The sequence below is a fragment of the Pristiophorus japonicus genome, chromosome 3 (genome assembly GCF_044704955.1).
Source record: "Pristiophorus japonicus isolate sPriJap1 chromosome 3, sPriJap1.hap1, whole genome shotgun sequence".
Taxonomy (NCBI): domain Eukaryota; kingdom Metazoa; phylum Chordata; class Chondrichthyes; family Pristiophoridae; genus Pristiophorus; species Pristiophorus japonicus.
In genome coordinates, this window is record NC_091979.1 from 327,175,462 (window position 1) to 327,189,112 (window position 13,651).

The 13,651-nt window shown below is 43.6% G+C and overlaps 6 non-coding genes across 6 annotated transcripts; all 6 read left to right on the forward strand.

Annotated features, from left to right (window-relative positions):
- Positions 1-242: 242 nt before the first annotated feature.
- trnav-aac (transfer RNA valine (anticodon AAC)) lies at positions 243-315 on the forward strand. Its single transcript has one exon. It is a non-coding gene; the product is annotated as a tRNA-Val (tRNA).
- A 2,565-nt stretch (positions 316-2,880) lies between these two features.
- trnav-aac (transfer RNA valine (anticodon AAC)) lies at positions 2,881-2,953 on the forward strand. Its single transcript has one exon. It is a non-coding gene; the product is annotated as a tRNA-Val (tRNA).
- Positions 2,954-5,626: 2,673 nt separating this feature from the next.
- On the forward strand, positions 5,627-5,699 carry trnav-aac (transfer RNA valine (anticodon AAC)). Its single transcript has one exon. It is a non-coding gene; the product is annotated as a tRNA-Val (tRNA).
- Positions 5,700-8,374: 2,675 nt separating this feature from the next.
- trnav-aac (transfer RNA valine (anticodon AAC)) lies at positions 8,375-8,447 on the forward strand. Its single transcript has one exon. It is a non-coding gene; the product is annotated as a tRNA-Val (tRNA).
- A 2,673-nt stretch (positions 8,448-11,120) lies between these two features.
- trnav-cac (transfer RNA valine (anticodon CAC)) lies at positions 11,121-11,193 on the forward strand. The gene has a single exon. It is a non-coding gene; the product is annotated as a tRNA-Val (tRNA).
- Positions 11,194-12,730: 1,537 nt separating this feature from the next.
- On the forward strand, positions 12,731-12,803 carry trnav-cac (transfer RNA valine (anticodon CAC)). The gene has a single exon. It is a non-coding gene; the product is annotated as a tRNA-Val (tRNA).
- Positions 12,804-13,651: the final 848 nt, after the last annotated feature.

Below are 13,651 nucleotides of genomic sequence, written 5' to 3' on the forward strand. Positions count from 1 at the left end.
ATTGAGTCTGACTCCACCGCCCTTTAGAGAAGTGTATTCCAGATTCTAACCACTTGCTGAGGAATGGCCACTCCTGTTCCTATGTATAAAGGCAGATAAACACGGGATCAATTCCTGCCACACTCACAACCTTGCTAAATATAGCACCGTCATTCTGTTCTCGTGACACAAGCTCCAGAAGTGTCGTCCAGCTGTTGAGGTTAAAGCTCTGGTTATGTTCCCAACAATGTTACTGCCACAGCGTTTCCGTAGTGTAGTGGTTATCACGTTCGCCTAACACGCGAAAGGTCCCCGGTTCGAAACCGGGCGGAAATATTATGCAAACGTGTTCAATTCATGATAAGATAAAATTAAATCATTCATATTAGTGGTTCAATGTTAACAGAGTGCAGTGTCTCACGATGCTGTTCCATTTGCTGATTTCTCTCTGCAGTTCTGTTCACACTCAAATTCTACACAGTGTCTCTCACTCCCTCCCGTTTCCAGCCCTGACGCTGGAGAAACCATATCTCAAAGCTGCACATTCCGTGCATTCAGGTCAGCTGTGAGAGATTATTAAAGGATCCTGCCACGCCACCACGCTTCACAACAGAAAATTAAAGCCACAAACAAACCCATCGACTAATCGCTCTTCCCCAGCTCCAGAGTGAGTGAGGGCGGGACAAGCCCTAACTTCCGCTCCCACACTCTCCAATCAGCCGCTGCCGGCGGAAAGCGGAGAATGCAGCATCAAACAGCGGTTTACCGCCCTTCACTGGGCTTCAAAATGCCACCGTTCGAGACAACGCTCCACCTGCTCCGAACAACAGCCTCACAAGATGCTTGATCTCAGCTTCCTGAGTTCGAGCCCCAGCTTGCACGAACACTTCTTCACTGGAAACACCATTAATTATCTGATTGCCACGTTTTGCATCATGAAAGTAATCCTAACCGATAATTATATAATCATAGAGGTTTACAGCATGGAAGGAGTCATTTAAGCCCATCGTATCTGCACCGGCCAACAAATGCCCAGTTTTCGGTGTGTACCCCTGCACCTTATTGCATTTCATGTGCACATCTAAGAACTGGTTAAATGTGGTGAGGGTTTCTGCCTGCACCACACTTTCAGGCAGTGAGTTTGAGACCCCCACAAACATCTGCATGCAGAATGTTCACTTCAAATCCCCTTTAACCCTTACACTAATTACTTTTAAATTATGCAGCCTGGTTGTTGACCACTCCACTATGTGAAATAGACCGTTTTAATCAACAATATCTAGGCCCCTCCTATTTTTATACACCTCAATGCTGTCGCCCATCAGCCTCCTCTGTTCCAAGGAAAACAAACCCATCCTATTCAATCTGTCCTCATAGCAAAGTTGCTCCACTCCCGGCAACATCTACGTAAATCTCCTCTGTACCCTCTCCAGCGTATTCACGTTCTTCCAGCAATGCGGTAAACAGAACTGCACGCAGTACTCCAGCTGTGGCCTAACCAGAATTTTATACAGTTCAAGCATAACCCACTTGTTGTACTCTTCCTTGCTTCTGCCAATAAATGCAACCATTCCATATGACTTCTTAACCAACTTTTCCAACTGGCCTGCTACCTTCAGGGATCTGTGGACAAGCAATCCCAGTTACCTTTGTTCCTCTACACTTCTCAATGTCATACCAGTTGATGTGTATTCCCTTTCCTTGTTAGCCCTCCACAAATGCGCGATCTCTCACATCTCTGGATTAAATTCAGTTTGCCACTGCTCTACCCCCTTATCAGTTGATTGATATCTTCCTGGAGTCTCCAGCTTTCTTCTTCATTATCAACCACACTGCCTATTTTAATAACACCTGAAAACTTCGTAATCATAACACCTATATTCAAGTTTAGATCATTGATAAATACCATAAAAAGCAATGGATCTGGCACTGAAAACTGTGGAACCACACTGGAAACATCCTTCCAGTCACAAAAACACCCATCAAACATTACCCTTTGCTTCCTGCCTCTGAGCCAAATTTGGATCCAATTTGCCACTTCGCCCTGAATCACATGGGCTTTTACTTAGAAAATGCATAATCATTAAATGTTATCCTGCCTTCATGGGAAAACATCATTAATTGACTGATGATCTTCATTTGCACAACTAAAGAAATGTTATCTGAAGGAGAATCCTTAATTGAATAACTTATCTGTGCTCTGCACTTTACCTCTGAATCCATAAACCATTTTGGACAATGTGCTTTAGAAGTCTGCTTCAAAATGTTCATTGCTGGTAACATGTACATGAGACGTTGGAAACAGTGAGATAGACTGCAGTGCAAGGGACTGGTTATTGTGAAACAGCAAAGAAAATATACATTCTGGAAGAATACCATCGAAAAGAAGTGTGGCCCTAACAGCCAAAAAGAAGATGAAGTGCTGAGCCCTTTTCAGCAAAAAATTATTTTTCAAACATTTCTCTGACCGAATCTTCACAAAAGAAAAATGATGCTTTTAAAGTCATTAAACCCGAATTTTCATGCACCGGAATCTTCTGAATCAGATGCCTCTCGTTGTGTCGACTGAATCCATGTCCCTTTCAATATTCTGCTGACATGCGCACTATTAAATGTGCCACTAACTTATAGAATCAAAGAATAAGGGAATGGTTGCAGCCCGTCGAGCCCATGCCAACTCTCAACAAGTCGCACTCCAATGTCATTTACCTACAGCTGAGGAATGGCCACTCCTGTTCCTATGTATAAAGGAAGAGAAACACGGGATCAATTCCTGCCACACTCACAACCTTGCTAAATATAGCACCGTTATTCGATTCTCGTGACACAAGCTCCAGAAGTGTAGTCCAGCTGTTGAGGTTAAAGCTCTGGTTAAGTTCCCAACGATGTTACTGCACCAGCGTTTCCGTAGTGTAGTGGTTATCACGTTCGCCTAACACGCGAAAGGTCACCGGTTCGAAACCGGGCGGAAACATTATGCAAACGTGTTCAATTAATTATAAGTTAAAATTAAATCATTCAGATTAGTGGTTCAATGTTAACAGAGTGCAGTGTCTCACGATGCTATTCCATTTGCTGATTTCTCTCTACAGTTCTGTTCACACTCAAATTCTACACAGTGTCTCTCACTCCCTCCCGTTTCCAGCCCTGACGCTGTTGAAACCATATCTCAAAGCTGCACATTCCGTGCATTCAGGTCAGCTGTGAGAGATTATTAAAGGATCCTGCCACGCCACCACGCTTCACAACAGAAAATTAAAGCCACAAACAAACCCATCGACTAATCGCTCTTCCTCAGCTCCAGAGTGAGTGAGGGCGGGACAAGCCCTAACTTCCGCTCCCACACTCTCCAATCAGCCGCTGCCGGCGGAAAGCGGAGAATGCAGCATCAAACAGCGGTTTACCGCCCTTCACTGGGCTGCAAAATGCCACCGTTCCAGACAACGCTCCCCGTGCTCCGAACAGCAGCCTCATAAGATGCTTCATCTCAGCTTCCTGAGTTCGAGCCCCAGCTTGCACGAACACTTCTTCATTGGAAACAGCATTAATTATCTGATTGCCACGTTTTGCATCATGAAAGTAATCCTAACCGATAATTATATAATCATGGAGGTTTTCAGCATGGAAAGAGTCATTTACGCCCATCGTATCTGCACCGGCCAACAAATGCCCAGTTTTAGGTGTGTCCCCCTGCACCTTATTGCATTTCATGTGCACATCTGCGAACTGGTTAAATGTGGTGAGGGTTTCTGCCTGCACCACACTTTCAGGCAGTGAGTTTGAGACCCCCACAAACATCTGCATGCAGAATGTTCACTTCAAATCCCCTTTAACCCTTACACTAATTACTTTTAAATTATGCAGCCTGGTTGTTGACCACTCCACTATGTGAAATAGACTCTTTTAATCAACAATATCTAGGCCCCTCCTATTTTTATACACCTCAATGCGGTCGCCCATCAGCTTCCTCTGTTCCAAGGAAAACAAACCCATCCTATCCAATCTGTCCTCATAGCAAAGTTGCTCCACTCCCGGCAACATCTACGTAAATCTCCTCTGTACCCTCTCCAGCGTATTCACATTCTTCCTTCAATGCGGTGACCAGAACTGCACGCAGAACTCCAGCTGTGGCCTAACCAGAATTTAATACAGTTCTAGCACAACCCACTTGCTGTTCTGTTCCTTGCTTCTGCCAATAAATGCAACCATTCCATATGAATTCTTAATCAACTTTTCCAACTGGTCAGCTACCTTCAGGGATCTGTGGACAAGCAATCCCAGTTACCTTTTTTCCTCTACACTTCTCAATGTCATACCAGTTGATGTGTATTCCCTTTCCTTGTTAGCCCTCCACAAATGCGCGATCTCTCACATCTCTGGATTAAATTCAGTTTGCCACTGCTCTACCCCCTTATCAGTTGATTGATATCTTCCTGGAGTCTCCAGCTTTCTTCTTCATTATCAACCACACTGCCTATTTTAATAACACCTGAAAACTTCGTAATCATAACACCTATATTCAAGTTTAGATCATTGATAAATACCAAAAAAAGCAATGGATCTGGCACTGAAAACTGTGGAACCACACTGGAAACATCCTTCCAGTCACAAAAACACCCATCAAACATTACCCTTTGCTTCCTGCCTCTGAGCCAAATTTGGATCCAATTTGCCACTTCGCCTTGAATCACATGGGCTTTTACTTAGAAAATGCATAATCATTAAATGTTATCCTGCCTTCATGGGAAAACATCATTAATTGACTGATGATCTTCATTTGCACAACTAAAGAAATATTATCTGAAGGAGAATCCTTAATTGAATAACTTATCTGTGCTCTGCTCTTTACCTCTGAATCCATAAACCATTTTGGACACTGTGCTTTAGAAGTCTGCTTCAAAATGTTCATTGCTGGTAACATGTACATGAGACGTTGGAAACAGTGAGATAGACTGCAGTGCAAGGGACTGGTTATTGTGAAACAGCAAAGAAAATATACATTCTGGAAGAATACCATCGAAAAGAAGTGTGGCCCTAACAGCCAAAAAGAAGATGAAGTGCTGAGCCCTTTTCAGCAAAAAATTCTTTTTCAAACATTTCTCTGACTAATCTTCACAAAAGAAAAATGATGCTTTTAAAGTCATTAAACCCGAATTTTCATGCACCGGAATCTTCTGAATCAGATGCCTCTCGTTGTGCCGACTGAATCCATGTCCCTTTCAATATTCTGCTGACATGCACACTATTAAATGTGCCACTAACTTATAGAATCAAAGAATAAGGGAATGGATGCAGCCCGTCGAGCCCATGCCAACTCTCAACAAGTCTCACTCCCCTGTCATTTACCCACAGCTGTGCAATTTTTTTCATTCGGATACTTATCCAACTCCGTTTTGAAAGATAAGATTGAGTCTGACTCGACCGCCCTTTAGAGAAGTGTATTCCAGATTCTAACCACTTGCTGAGGAATGGCCACTCCTGTTCCTCTGTATAAAGGCAGAGAAACACGGGATCAATTCCTGCCACACTCACAACCTTGCTAAATATAGCACCGTTATTCGATTCTCGTGACACAAGCTCCAGAAGTGTAGTCCAGCTGTTGAGGTTAAAGCTCTGGTTATGTTCCCAACAAACTTAATGCCACAGCGTTTCCGTAGTGTAGTGGTTATCACTTTCGCCTAACACGCGAAAAGTCCCCGGTTCGAAACCGGGCGGAAACATTATGCAAACGTGTTCAATTAATGAGAAGATAAAATTAAATCATTCATATTAGTTGTTCAATGTTAACAGAGTGCAGTGTCTCACGATGCTGTTCCATTTGCTGATTTCTCTCTACAGTTCTGTTCACACTCAAATTCTACACAGTGTCTCTCACTCCCTCCCGTTTCCAGCCCTGACGCTGGAGAAACCATATCTCAAAGCTGCACATTCCGTGCATTCAGGTCAGCTGTGAGAGATTATTAAAGGATCCTGCCACGCCACCACGCTTCACAACAGAAAATTAAAGCCACAAACAAACCCATCGACTAATCGCTCTTCCTCAGCTCCAGAGTGAGTGAGGGCGGGACAAGCCCTAACTTCCGCTCCCACACTCTCCAATCAGCCGCTGCCGGCGGAAAGCGGAGAATGCAGCATCAAACAGCGGTTTACCGCCCTTCACTGGGCTGCAAAATGCCACCGTTCCAGACAACGCTCCCCGTGCTCCGAACAGCAGCCTCATAAGATGCTTCATCTCAGCTTCCTGAGTTCGAGCCCCAGCTTGCACGAACACTTCTTCACTGGAAACAGCATTAATTATCTGATTGCCACGTTTTGCATCATGAAAGTAATCCTAACCGATAATTATATAATCATCGAGGTTTACAGCATGGAATGAGTCATTTACGCCCATCGTATCTGCACCGGCCAACAAATGCCCAGTTTTAGGTGTGTACCCCTGCACCTTAATGCATTTCATGTGCACATCTAAGAACTGGTTAAATGTGGTGAGGGTTTCTGCCTGCACCACACTTTCAGGCAGTGAGTTTGAGACCTCCACAAACATCTGCATGCAGAATGTTCACTTCAAATCCCCTTTAAACCTTACACTAATTACTTTTAAATTATGCAGCCTGGTTGTTGACCACTCCACTATGTGAAATAGACCCTTTTAATCAACAATATCTAGGCCTCTCCTATTTTTATACACCTCAATGCGGTCGCCCATCAGCCTCCTCTGTTCCAAGGAAAATAAACCCATCCTATCCAATCTGTCCTCATAGCAAAGTTGCTCCACTCCTGGCAACATCTACGTAAATCTCCTCTGTACCCTCTCCAGCGTATTCACGTTCTTCCTTCAATGCGGTGACCAGAACTGCACGCAGTACTCCAGCTGTGGCCTAACCAGAATTTTATACAGTTCTAGCACAACCCACTTGCTGTTCTGTTCCTTGCTTCTGCCAATAAATGCAACCATTCCATATGACTTCTTAATCAACTTTTCCAACTGGTCAGCTACCTTCAGGGATCTGTGGACAAGCAATCCCAGTTACCTTTGTTCCTCTACACTTCTCAATGTCATACCAGTTGATGTGTATTCCCTTTCCTTGTTAGCCCTCCACAAATGCGCGATCTCTCACATCTCTGGTTTAAATATCAATTTGCCACTGCTCTACCCCCTTATCAGTTGATTGATATCTTCCTGGAGTCTCCAGCTTTCTTCTTCATTATCAACCACACTGCCTATTTTAATAACACCTGAAAACTTCGTAATCATAACACTTATATTCAAGTTGAGATCATTGATAAATACCATAAAAAGCAATGGATCTGGCACTGAAAACTGTGGAACCCCACTGGAAACATGCTTCCAGTCACAAAAACACCCATCAAACATTACCCTTTGCTTCCTGCCTGTGAGCCAAATTTGGATCCAATTTGCCACTTCTCCCTGAATCACATGGGCTTTTACTTAGAAAATGCATAATCATTAAATGTTATCCTGCCTTCATGGGAAAACATCATTAATTGACTGATGATCTTCATTTGCACAACTAAAGAAATGTTAACTGAAGGAGAGTCCTTAATTGAATAACTTATCTGTGCTCTGCACTTTAGCTCTGAATCCATAAACCATTTTGGACACTGTGCTTTAGAAGTCTGCTTCAAAATGTTCATTGCTGGTAACATGTATATGAGACGTTGGTCACAGTGAGATAGACTGTAGTGCAAGGGACTGGTTATTGTGAAACAGCAAAGAAAATATACATTCTGGAAGAATACCATCGAAAAGAAGTGTGGCCCTAACAGCCAAAAAGAAGATGAAGTGCTGAGCCCTTTTCAGCAAAAAATTATTTTTCAAACATTTCTCTGACCGAATCTTCACAAAAGAAAAATGATGCTTTTAAAGTCATTAAACCCGAATTTTCATGCACCGGAATCTTCTGAATCAGATGCCTCTCGTTGTGCCGACTGAATCCATGTCCCTTTCAATATTCTGCTGACATGCACACTATTAAATGTGCCACTAACTTATAGAATCAATGAATAAGGGAATGGATGCAGCCCGTCGAGCCCATGCCAACTCTCAACAAGTCTCACTCCCCTGTCATTTACCCACAGCTGTGCAATTTTTTTCATTCGGATACTTATCCAACTCCGTTTTGAAAGATAAGATTGAGTCTGACTCCACCGCCCTTTAGAGAAGTGTATTCCAGATTCTAACCACTTGCTGAGGAATGGCCACTCCTGTTCCTATGTATAAAGGCAGAGAAACACGGGATCAATTCCTGCCACACTCACAACCTTGCTAAATATAGCACCGTTATTCTATTCTCGTGACACAAGCTCCAGAAGTGTAGTCCAGCTGTTGAGGTTAAAGCTCTGGTTATGTTCCCAACAATGTTACTGCCACAGCGTTTCCGTAGTGTAGTGGTTATCACGTTCGCCTAACAAGCGAAAGGTCCCCGGTTCGAAACCGGGCGGAAACATTTTGCAAACGTGTTCAATTAATGATAAGATAAAATTAAATCATTCACATTAGTGGTTCAATGTTAACAGAGTGCAGTGTCTCACGATGCTGTTCCATTTGCTGATTTCTCTCTACAGTTCTGTTCACACTCAAATTCTACACAGTGTCTCTCACTCCCTCCCGTTTCCAGCCCTGACGCTGGAGAAACCATATCTCAAAGCTGCACATTCCGTACATTCAGGTCAGCTGTGAGAGATTATGAAAGCATCCTGCCACGCCACCACGCTTCACAACAGAAAATTAAAGCCACAAACAAACCCATCGACTAATCGCTCTTCCCCAGCTCCAGCGTGAGTGAGGGCGGGAAAAGCCCTAACTTCCGCTCCCACACTCTCCAATCAGCCGCTGCCGGCGGAAAGCGGAGAATGCAGCATCAAACAGCGGTTTACCGCTCTTCACTGGGCTGCAAAATGCCAGCGTTCGAGAGAACGCTCCCCGTACACCGAACAGCAGCCTCATAAGATGCTTCATCTCAGCTTCCTGAGTTCGAGACCCAGCTTGCACGAACACTTCTTCACTGGAAACACCATTAATTATCTGATTGCCACGTTTTGCATCATGAAAGTAATCCTAACCGATAATTATATAATCATAGAGGTTTACAGCATGGAAGGAGTCATTTAAGCCTATCGTATCTGCACCAGCCAACAAATGCCCAGTTTTAGGTGTGTACCCCTGCATCTTATTGCATTTCATGTGCACATCTCAGAACTGGTTAAATGTGGTGAGGGTTTCTGCCTGCACCACACTTTCAGGCAGTGAGTTTGAGACCCCCACAAACATCTGCATGCAGAATGTTCACTTCAAATCCCCTTTAACCCTTACACTAATTACTTTTAAATTATGCAGCCTGGTTGTTGACCACTCCACTATGTGAAATAGACCCTTTTAATCAACAATATCTAGGCCCCTCCTATTTTTATACACCTCAATGCGGTCGCCCATCAGCCTCCTCTGTTCCAAGGAAAACAAACCCATCCTATCCAATCTGTCCTCATAGCAAAGTTGCTCCACTCCCGGCAACATCTACGTAAATCTCCTCTGTACCCTCTCCAGCGTATTCACGTTCTTCCATCAATGCGGTGACCAGAACTGCACGCAGTACTCCAGCTGTGGCCTAACCAGAATTTTATACAGTTCTAGCATAACCCACTTGCTTTTCTGTTCCTTGCTTCTGCCAATAAATGCAACCATTCCATATGAATTCTTCATCAACTTTTCCAACTGGCCAGCTACCTTCAGGGATCTGTGGACAAGCAATCCCAGTTACCTTTGTTTCTCTACACTTATCAATGTCATACCAGTTGATGTGTATTCCCTTTCCTTGTTAGCCCTCCACAAATGCGCGATCTCTCACATCTCTGGATTAAATTCAATTTGCCACTGCTCTACCCCCTTATCAGTTGATTGATATCTTCCTGGAGTCTCCAGCTTTCTTCTTCATTATCAACCACACTGCCTATTTTTATAACACCTGAAAACTTCGTAATCATAATACTTATATTCAAGTTTAGATCATTGATAAATACCATAAAAAGCAATGGATCTGGCACTGAAAACTGTGGAACCACACTGGAAACATCCTTCCAATCACAAAAACACCCATCAAACATTACCCTTTGCTTCCTGCCTCTGAGCCAAATTTGGATCCAATTTGCCACTTCGCCCTGAATCACATGGGCTTTTACTTAGAAAATGCATAATCATTAAATGTTATACTGCCTTCATGTGAAAACATCATTAATTGACTGATGATCTTCATTTGCACAACTAAACAAATGTTAACTGAAGGAGAATCCTTAATTGAATAACTTATCTGTGCTCTGCACTTTACCTCTGAATCCATAAACCATTTTGGACACTGTGCTTTAGAAATCTGCTTCAAATGTTCATTGCTGGTAACATGTACATGAGACGTTGGAAACAGTGAGATAGACTGCAGTGCAAGGGACTGGTTATTGTGAAACAGCAAAGAAAATATACATTCTGGAAGAATACCATCGAAAAGAAGTGTGGCCCTAACAGCCAAAAAGAAAATGAAGTGCTGAGCCCCTTTAAGCAAAAAATTATTTTTCAAACATTTCTCTGACCGAATCTTCACAAAAGAAAAATGATGCTTTTAAAGTCATTAAACCCGAATTTTCGTGCACCCTAATCTTCTGAATCAGATGCCTCTCGTTGTGCCGACTGAATCCATGTCCCTTTCAATATTCTGCTGACATGCACAGTATTAAATGTGCCACTAACTTATAGAATCAAAGAATAAGGGAATGGATGCAGCCCGTCGAGCCCATGCCAACTCTCAACAAATCTCACGCCCCTGTCATTTACACACAGCTGTGCAATTTTTTTCATTCGGATACTTATCCAACTCCGTTTTGAAAGATAAGATTGAGTCTGACTCCACCGCCCTTCAGAGAAGTGTATTCCAGATTCTAACCACTTGCTGAGGAATGGCCACTCCTGTTCCTATGTATAAAGGCAGAGAAACATGGGATCAATTCCTGCCACACTCACAACCTTGCTAAATGTAGCACCGTTGTTCGATTCTCGTGACACAAGCTCCAGAAGTGTAGTCCAGCTGTTGAGGTTAAAGCTCTGGTTATGTTCCCAACAATGTTAATGCAACAGCGTTTCCGTAGTGTAGTGGTTATCATGTTCGCCTCACACGCGAAAGGTCCCCGGTTCGAAACCGGGCGGAAACATTATGCAAACGTGTTCAATTAATGATTAGATAAAATTAAATCATTCATATTCGTGGTTCAATATTAACAGAGTGCAGTGTCTCACGATGCTGTTCCATTTGCTGATTTCTCTCTACAGTTCTGTTCACACTCAAATTCTACACAGTGTCTCTCACTCCCTCCCGTTTCCAGCCCTGACGCTGGAGAAACCATATCTCAAAGCTGCACATTCCGTGCATTCAGGTCAGCTGTGAGAGATTATTAAAGGATGCTGCCACGCCACCACGCTTCACAGCAGAAAATTAAAGCCACAAACAAACCCATCAACTAATCGCTCTTCCCCAGCTCCAGAGTGAGTGAGGGCGGGACAAGCCCTAACTTCCGCTCCCACACTCTCCAATCAGCCGCTGCCGGCGGAAAGCGGAGAATGCAGCATCAAACAGCGGTTTACCGCCCTTCACTGGGCTGCAAAATGCCACCGTTCGAGACAACGCTCCCCGTGCTCCGAACAGCAGCCTCATAAGATGCTTCATCTCAGCTTCCTGAGTTCGAGCCCCAGCTTGCATGAACACTTCTTCACTGGAAACACCATTAATTATCTGATTGCCACGTTTTGCATTATGAAAGTAATCCTAACCGATAATTATATAATCATAGAGGTTTACAGCATGGAAGGAGTCATTTAAGCCCATCGTATCTGCACCGGCCAACAAATGCCAAGTTTTAGGTGAGCACCCCTGCACCTTATTGCATTTCATGTGCACGTCTAAGAACTTGTTAAATGTGGTGAGGGTTTCTGCCTGCTTCAAAATGTTCATTGCTGGTAACATGTACATGGGAAGTTGGAAACAGTGAAATAGACTGTAGTGCAAGGGACTGATTATTGTGAAACAGCAAAGAAAATATACATTCTGGAAGAATACCATCCAAAAGAAGTGTGACCCGAACAGCCAAAAAGAAGATGAAGTGCTGAGTCCTTTTCAGCAAAAAATTCTTTTCCCAAACATTTCTCTGACCGAATCTTCACAAAACAAAAATGATGCTTTTAAAGTCATTAAACCCGAATTTTCGTGCAACCGAATCTTCTGAATCAGATGCCTCTCGTTGTGCCTACTGAATCCATGTCCCTTTCAATATTCTGCTGACATGCACACTATTAAATGTGCCACTAACGTATACAATCAAAGAATAACGGAATGGTTGCAGCCCGTCGAGCCCATGCCAACTCTCAACAAGTCTCACTCCCCTGTCATTTACCCACAGCTGTGCAATTTTTTGCATTCGGATACTTATCCAACTCCGTTTTAAAAGATAAGATTGAGTCTGACTCCACCGCCCTTTAGAGCAGTGTATTCCAGATTCTAACCACTTGCTGAGGAATGGCCACTCCTGTTCCTATGTATAAAGGCAGAGAAACACGTGATCAATTCCTGCCACACTCACAACCTTGCTAAATATCGCACCGTTATTCTATTGTCGTGACACAAACTCCAGAAGTGTAGTCCAGCTGTTGAGGTTAAAGCTCTGGTTATGTTCCCAACAATGTTACTGCCGCAGCGTTTCCGTAGTGTAGTGGTTATCACGTTCGCCTCACACGCGAAAGGTCCCCGGTTCGAAACCGGGTGGAAACATTATGCAAAAGTGTTCAATTAATGATTCGATAAAATTAAATCATTCATATTGGTGGTTCAATATTAACAGAGTGCAGTGTCTCACGATGCTGTTCCATTTGATGATTTCTCTCCACAGTTCTGTTCACACTCAAATTCTACACAGTGTCTCTCACTCCCTCCCGTTTCCAGCCCTGACGCTGGAGAAACCATATCTCAAAGCTGCACATTCCGTGCATTCAGGTCAGCTGTGAGAGATTATTAAAGGATCCTGCCACGCCACCACGCTTCACACCAGAAAATTAAAGCCACAAACAAACCCATCGACTAATCGCTCTTCCCCAGCTCCAGAGTGAGTGAGGGCGGGACAAGCCCTAACTTCCGCTCCCACACTCTCCAATCAGCCGCTGCCGGCGGAAAGCGGAGAATGCAGCATCAAACAGCGGTTTACCGCCCTTCACTGGGCTGCAAAATGCCACCGTTTGAGACAACGCTACCCGGACACCGAACAGCAGCCTCATAAGATGCTTCATCTCAGCTACCTGAGTTCGAGCCCCAGCTTGCACGAACACTTCTTCACTGGAAACACCATTAATTATCTGATTGCCACGTTTTGCATTATGAAAGTAATCCTAACCGATAATTATATAATCATAGAGGTTTACAGCATGGAAGGAGTCATTTAAGCCCATCGTATCTGCACCGGCCAACAAATGCCCAGTTTTAGGTGTGTACCCCTGCACCTTATTGCATTTCATGTGCACATCGAAGAACTTGTTAAATGTGGTGAGGGTTTCTGCCTGCACCACACTTTCAGGCAGTGAGTTTGAGACCCCCACAAACATCTGCATGCAGAATGTTCACTTCAA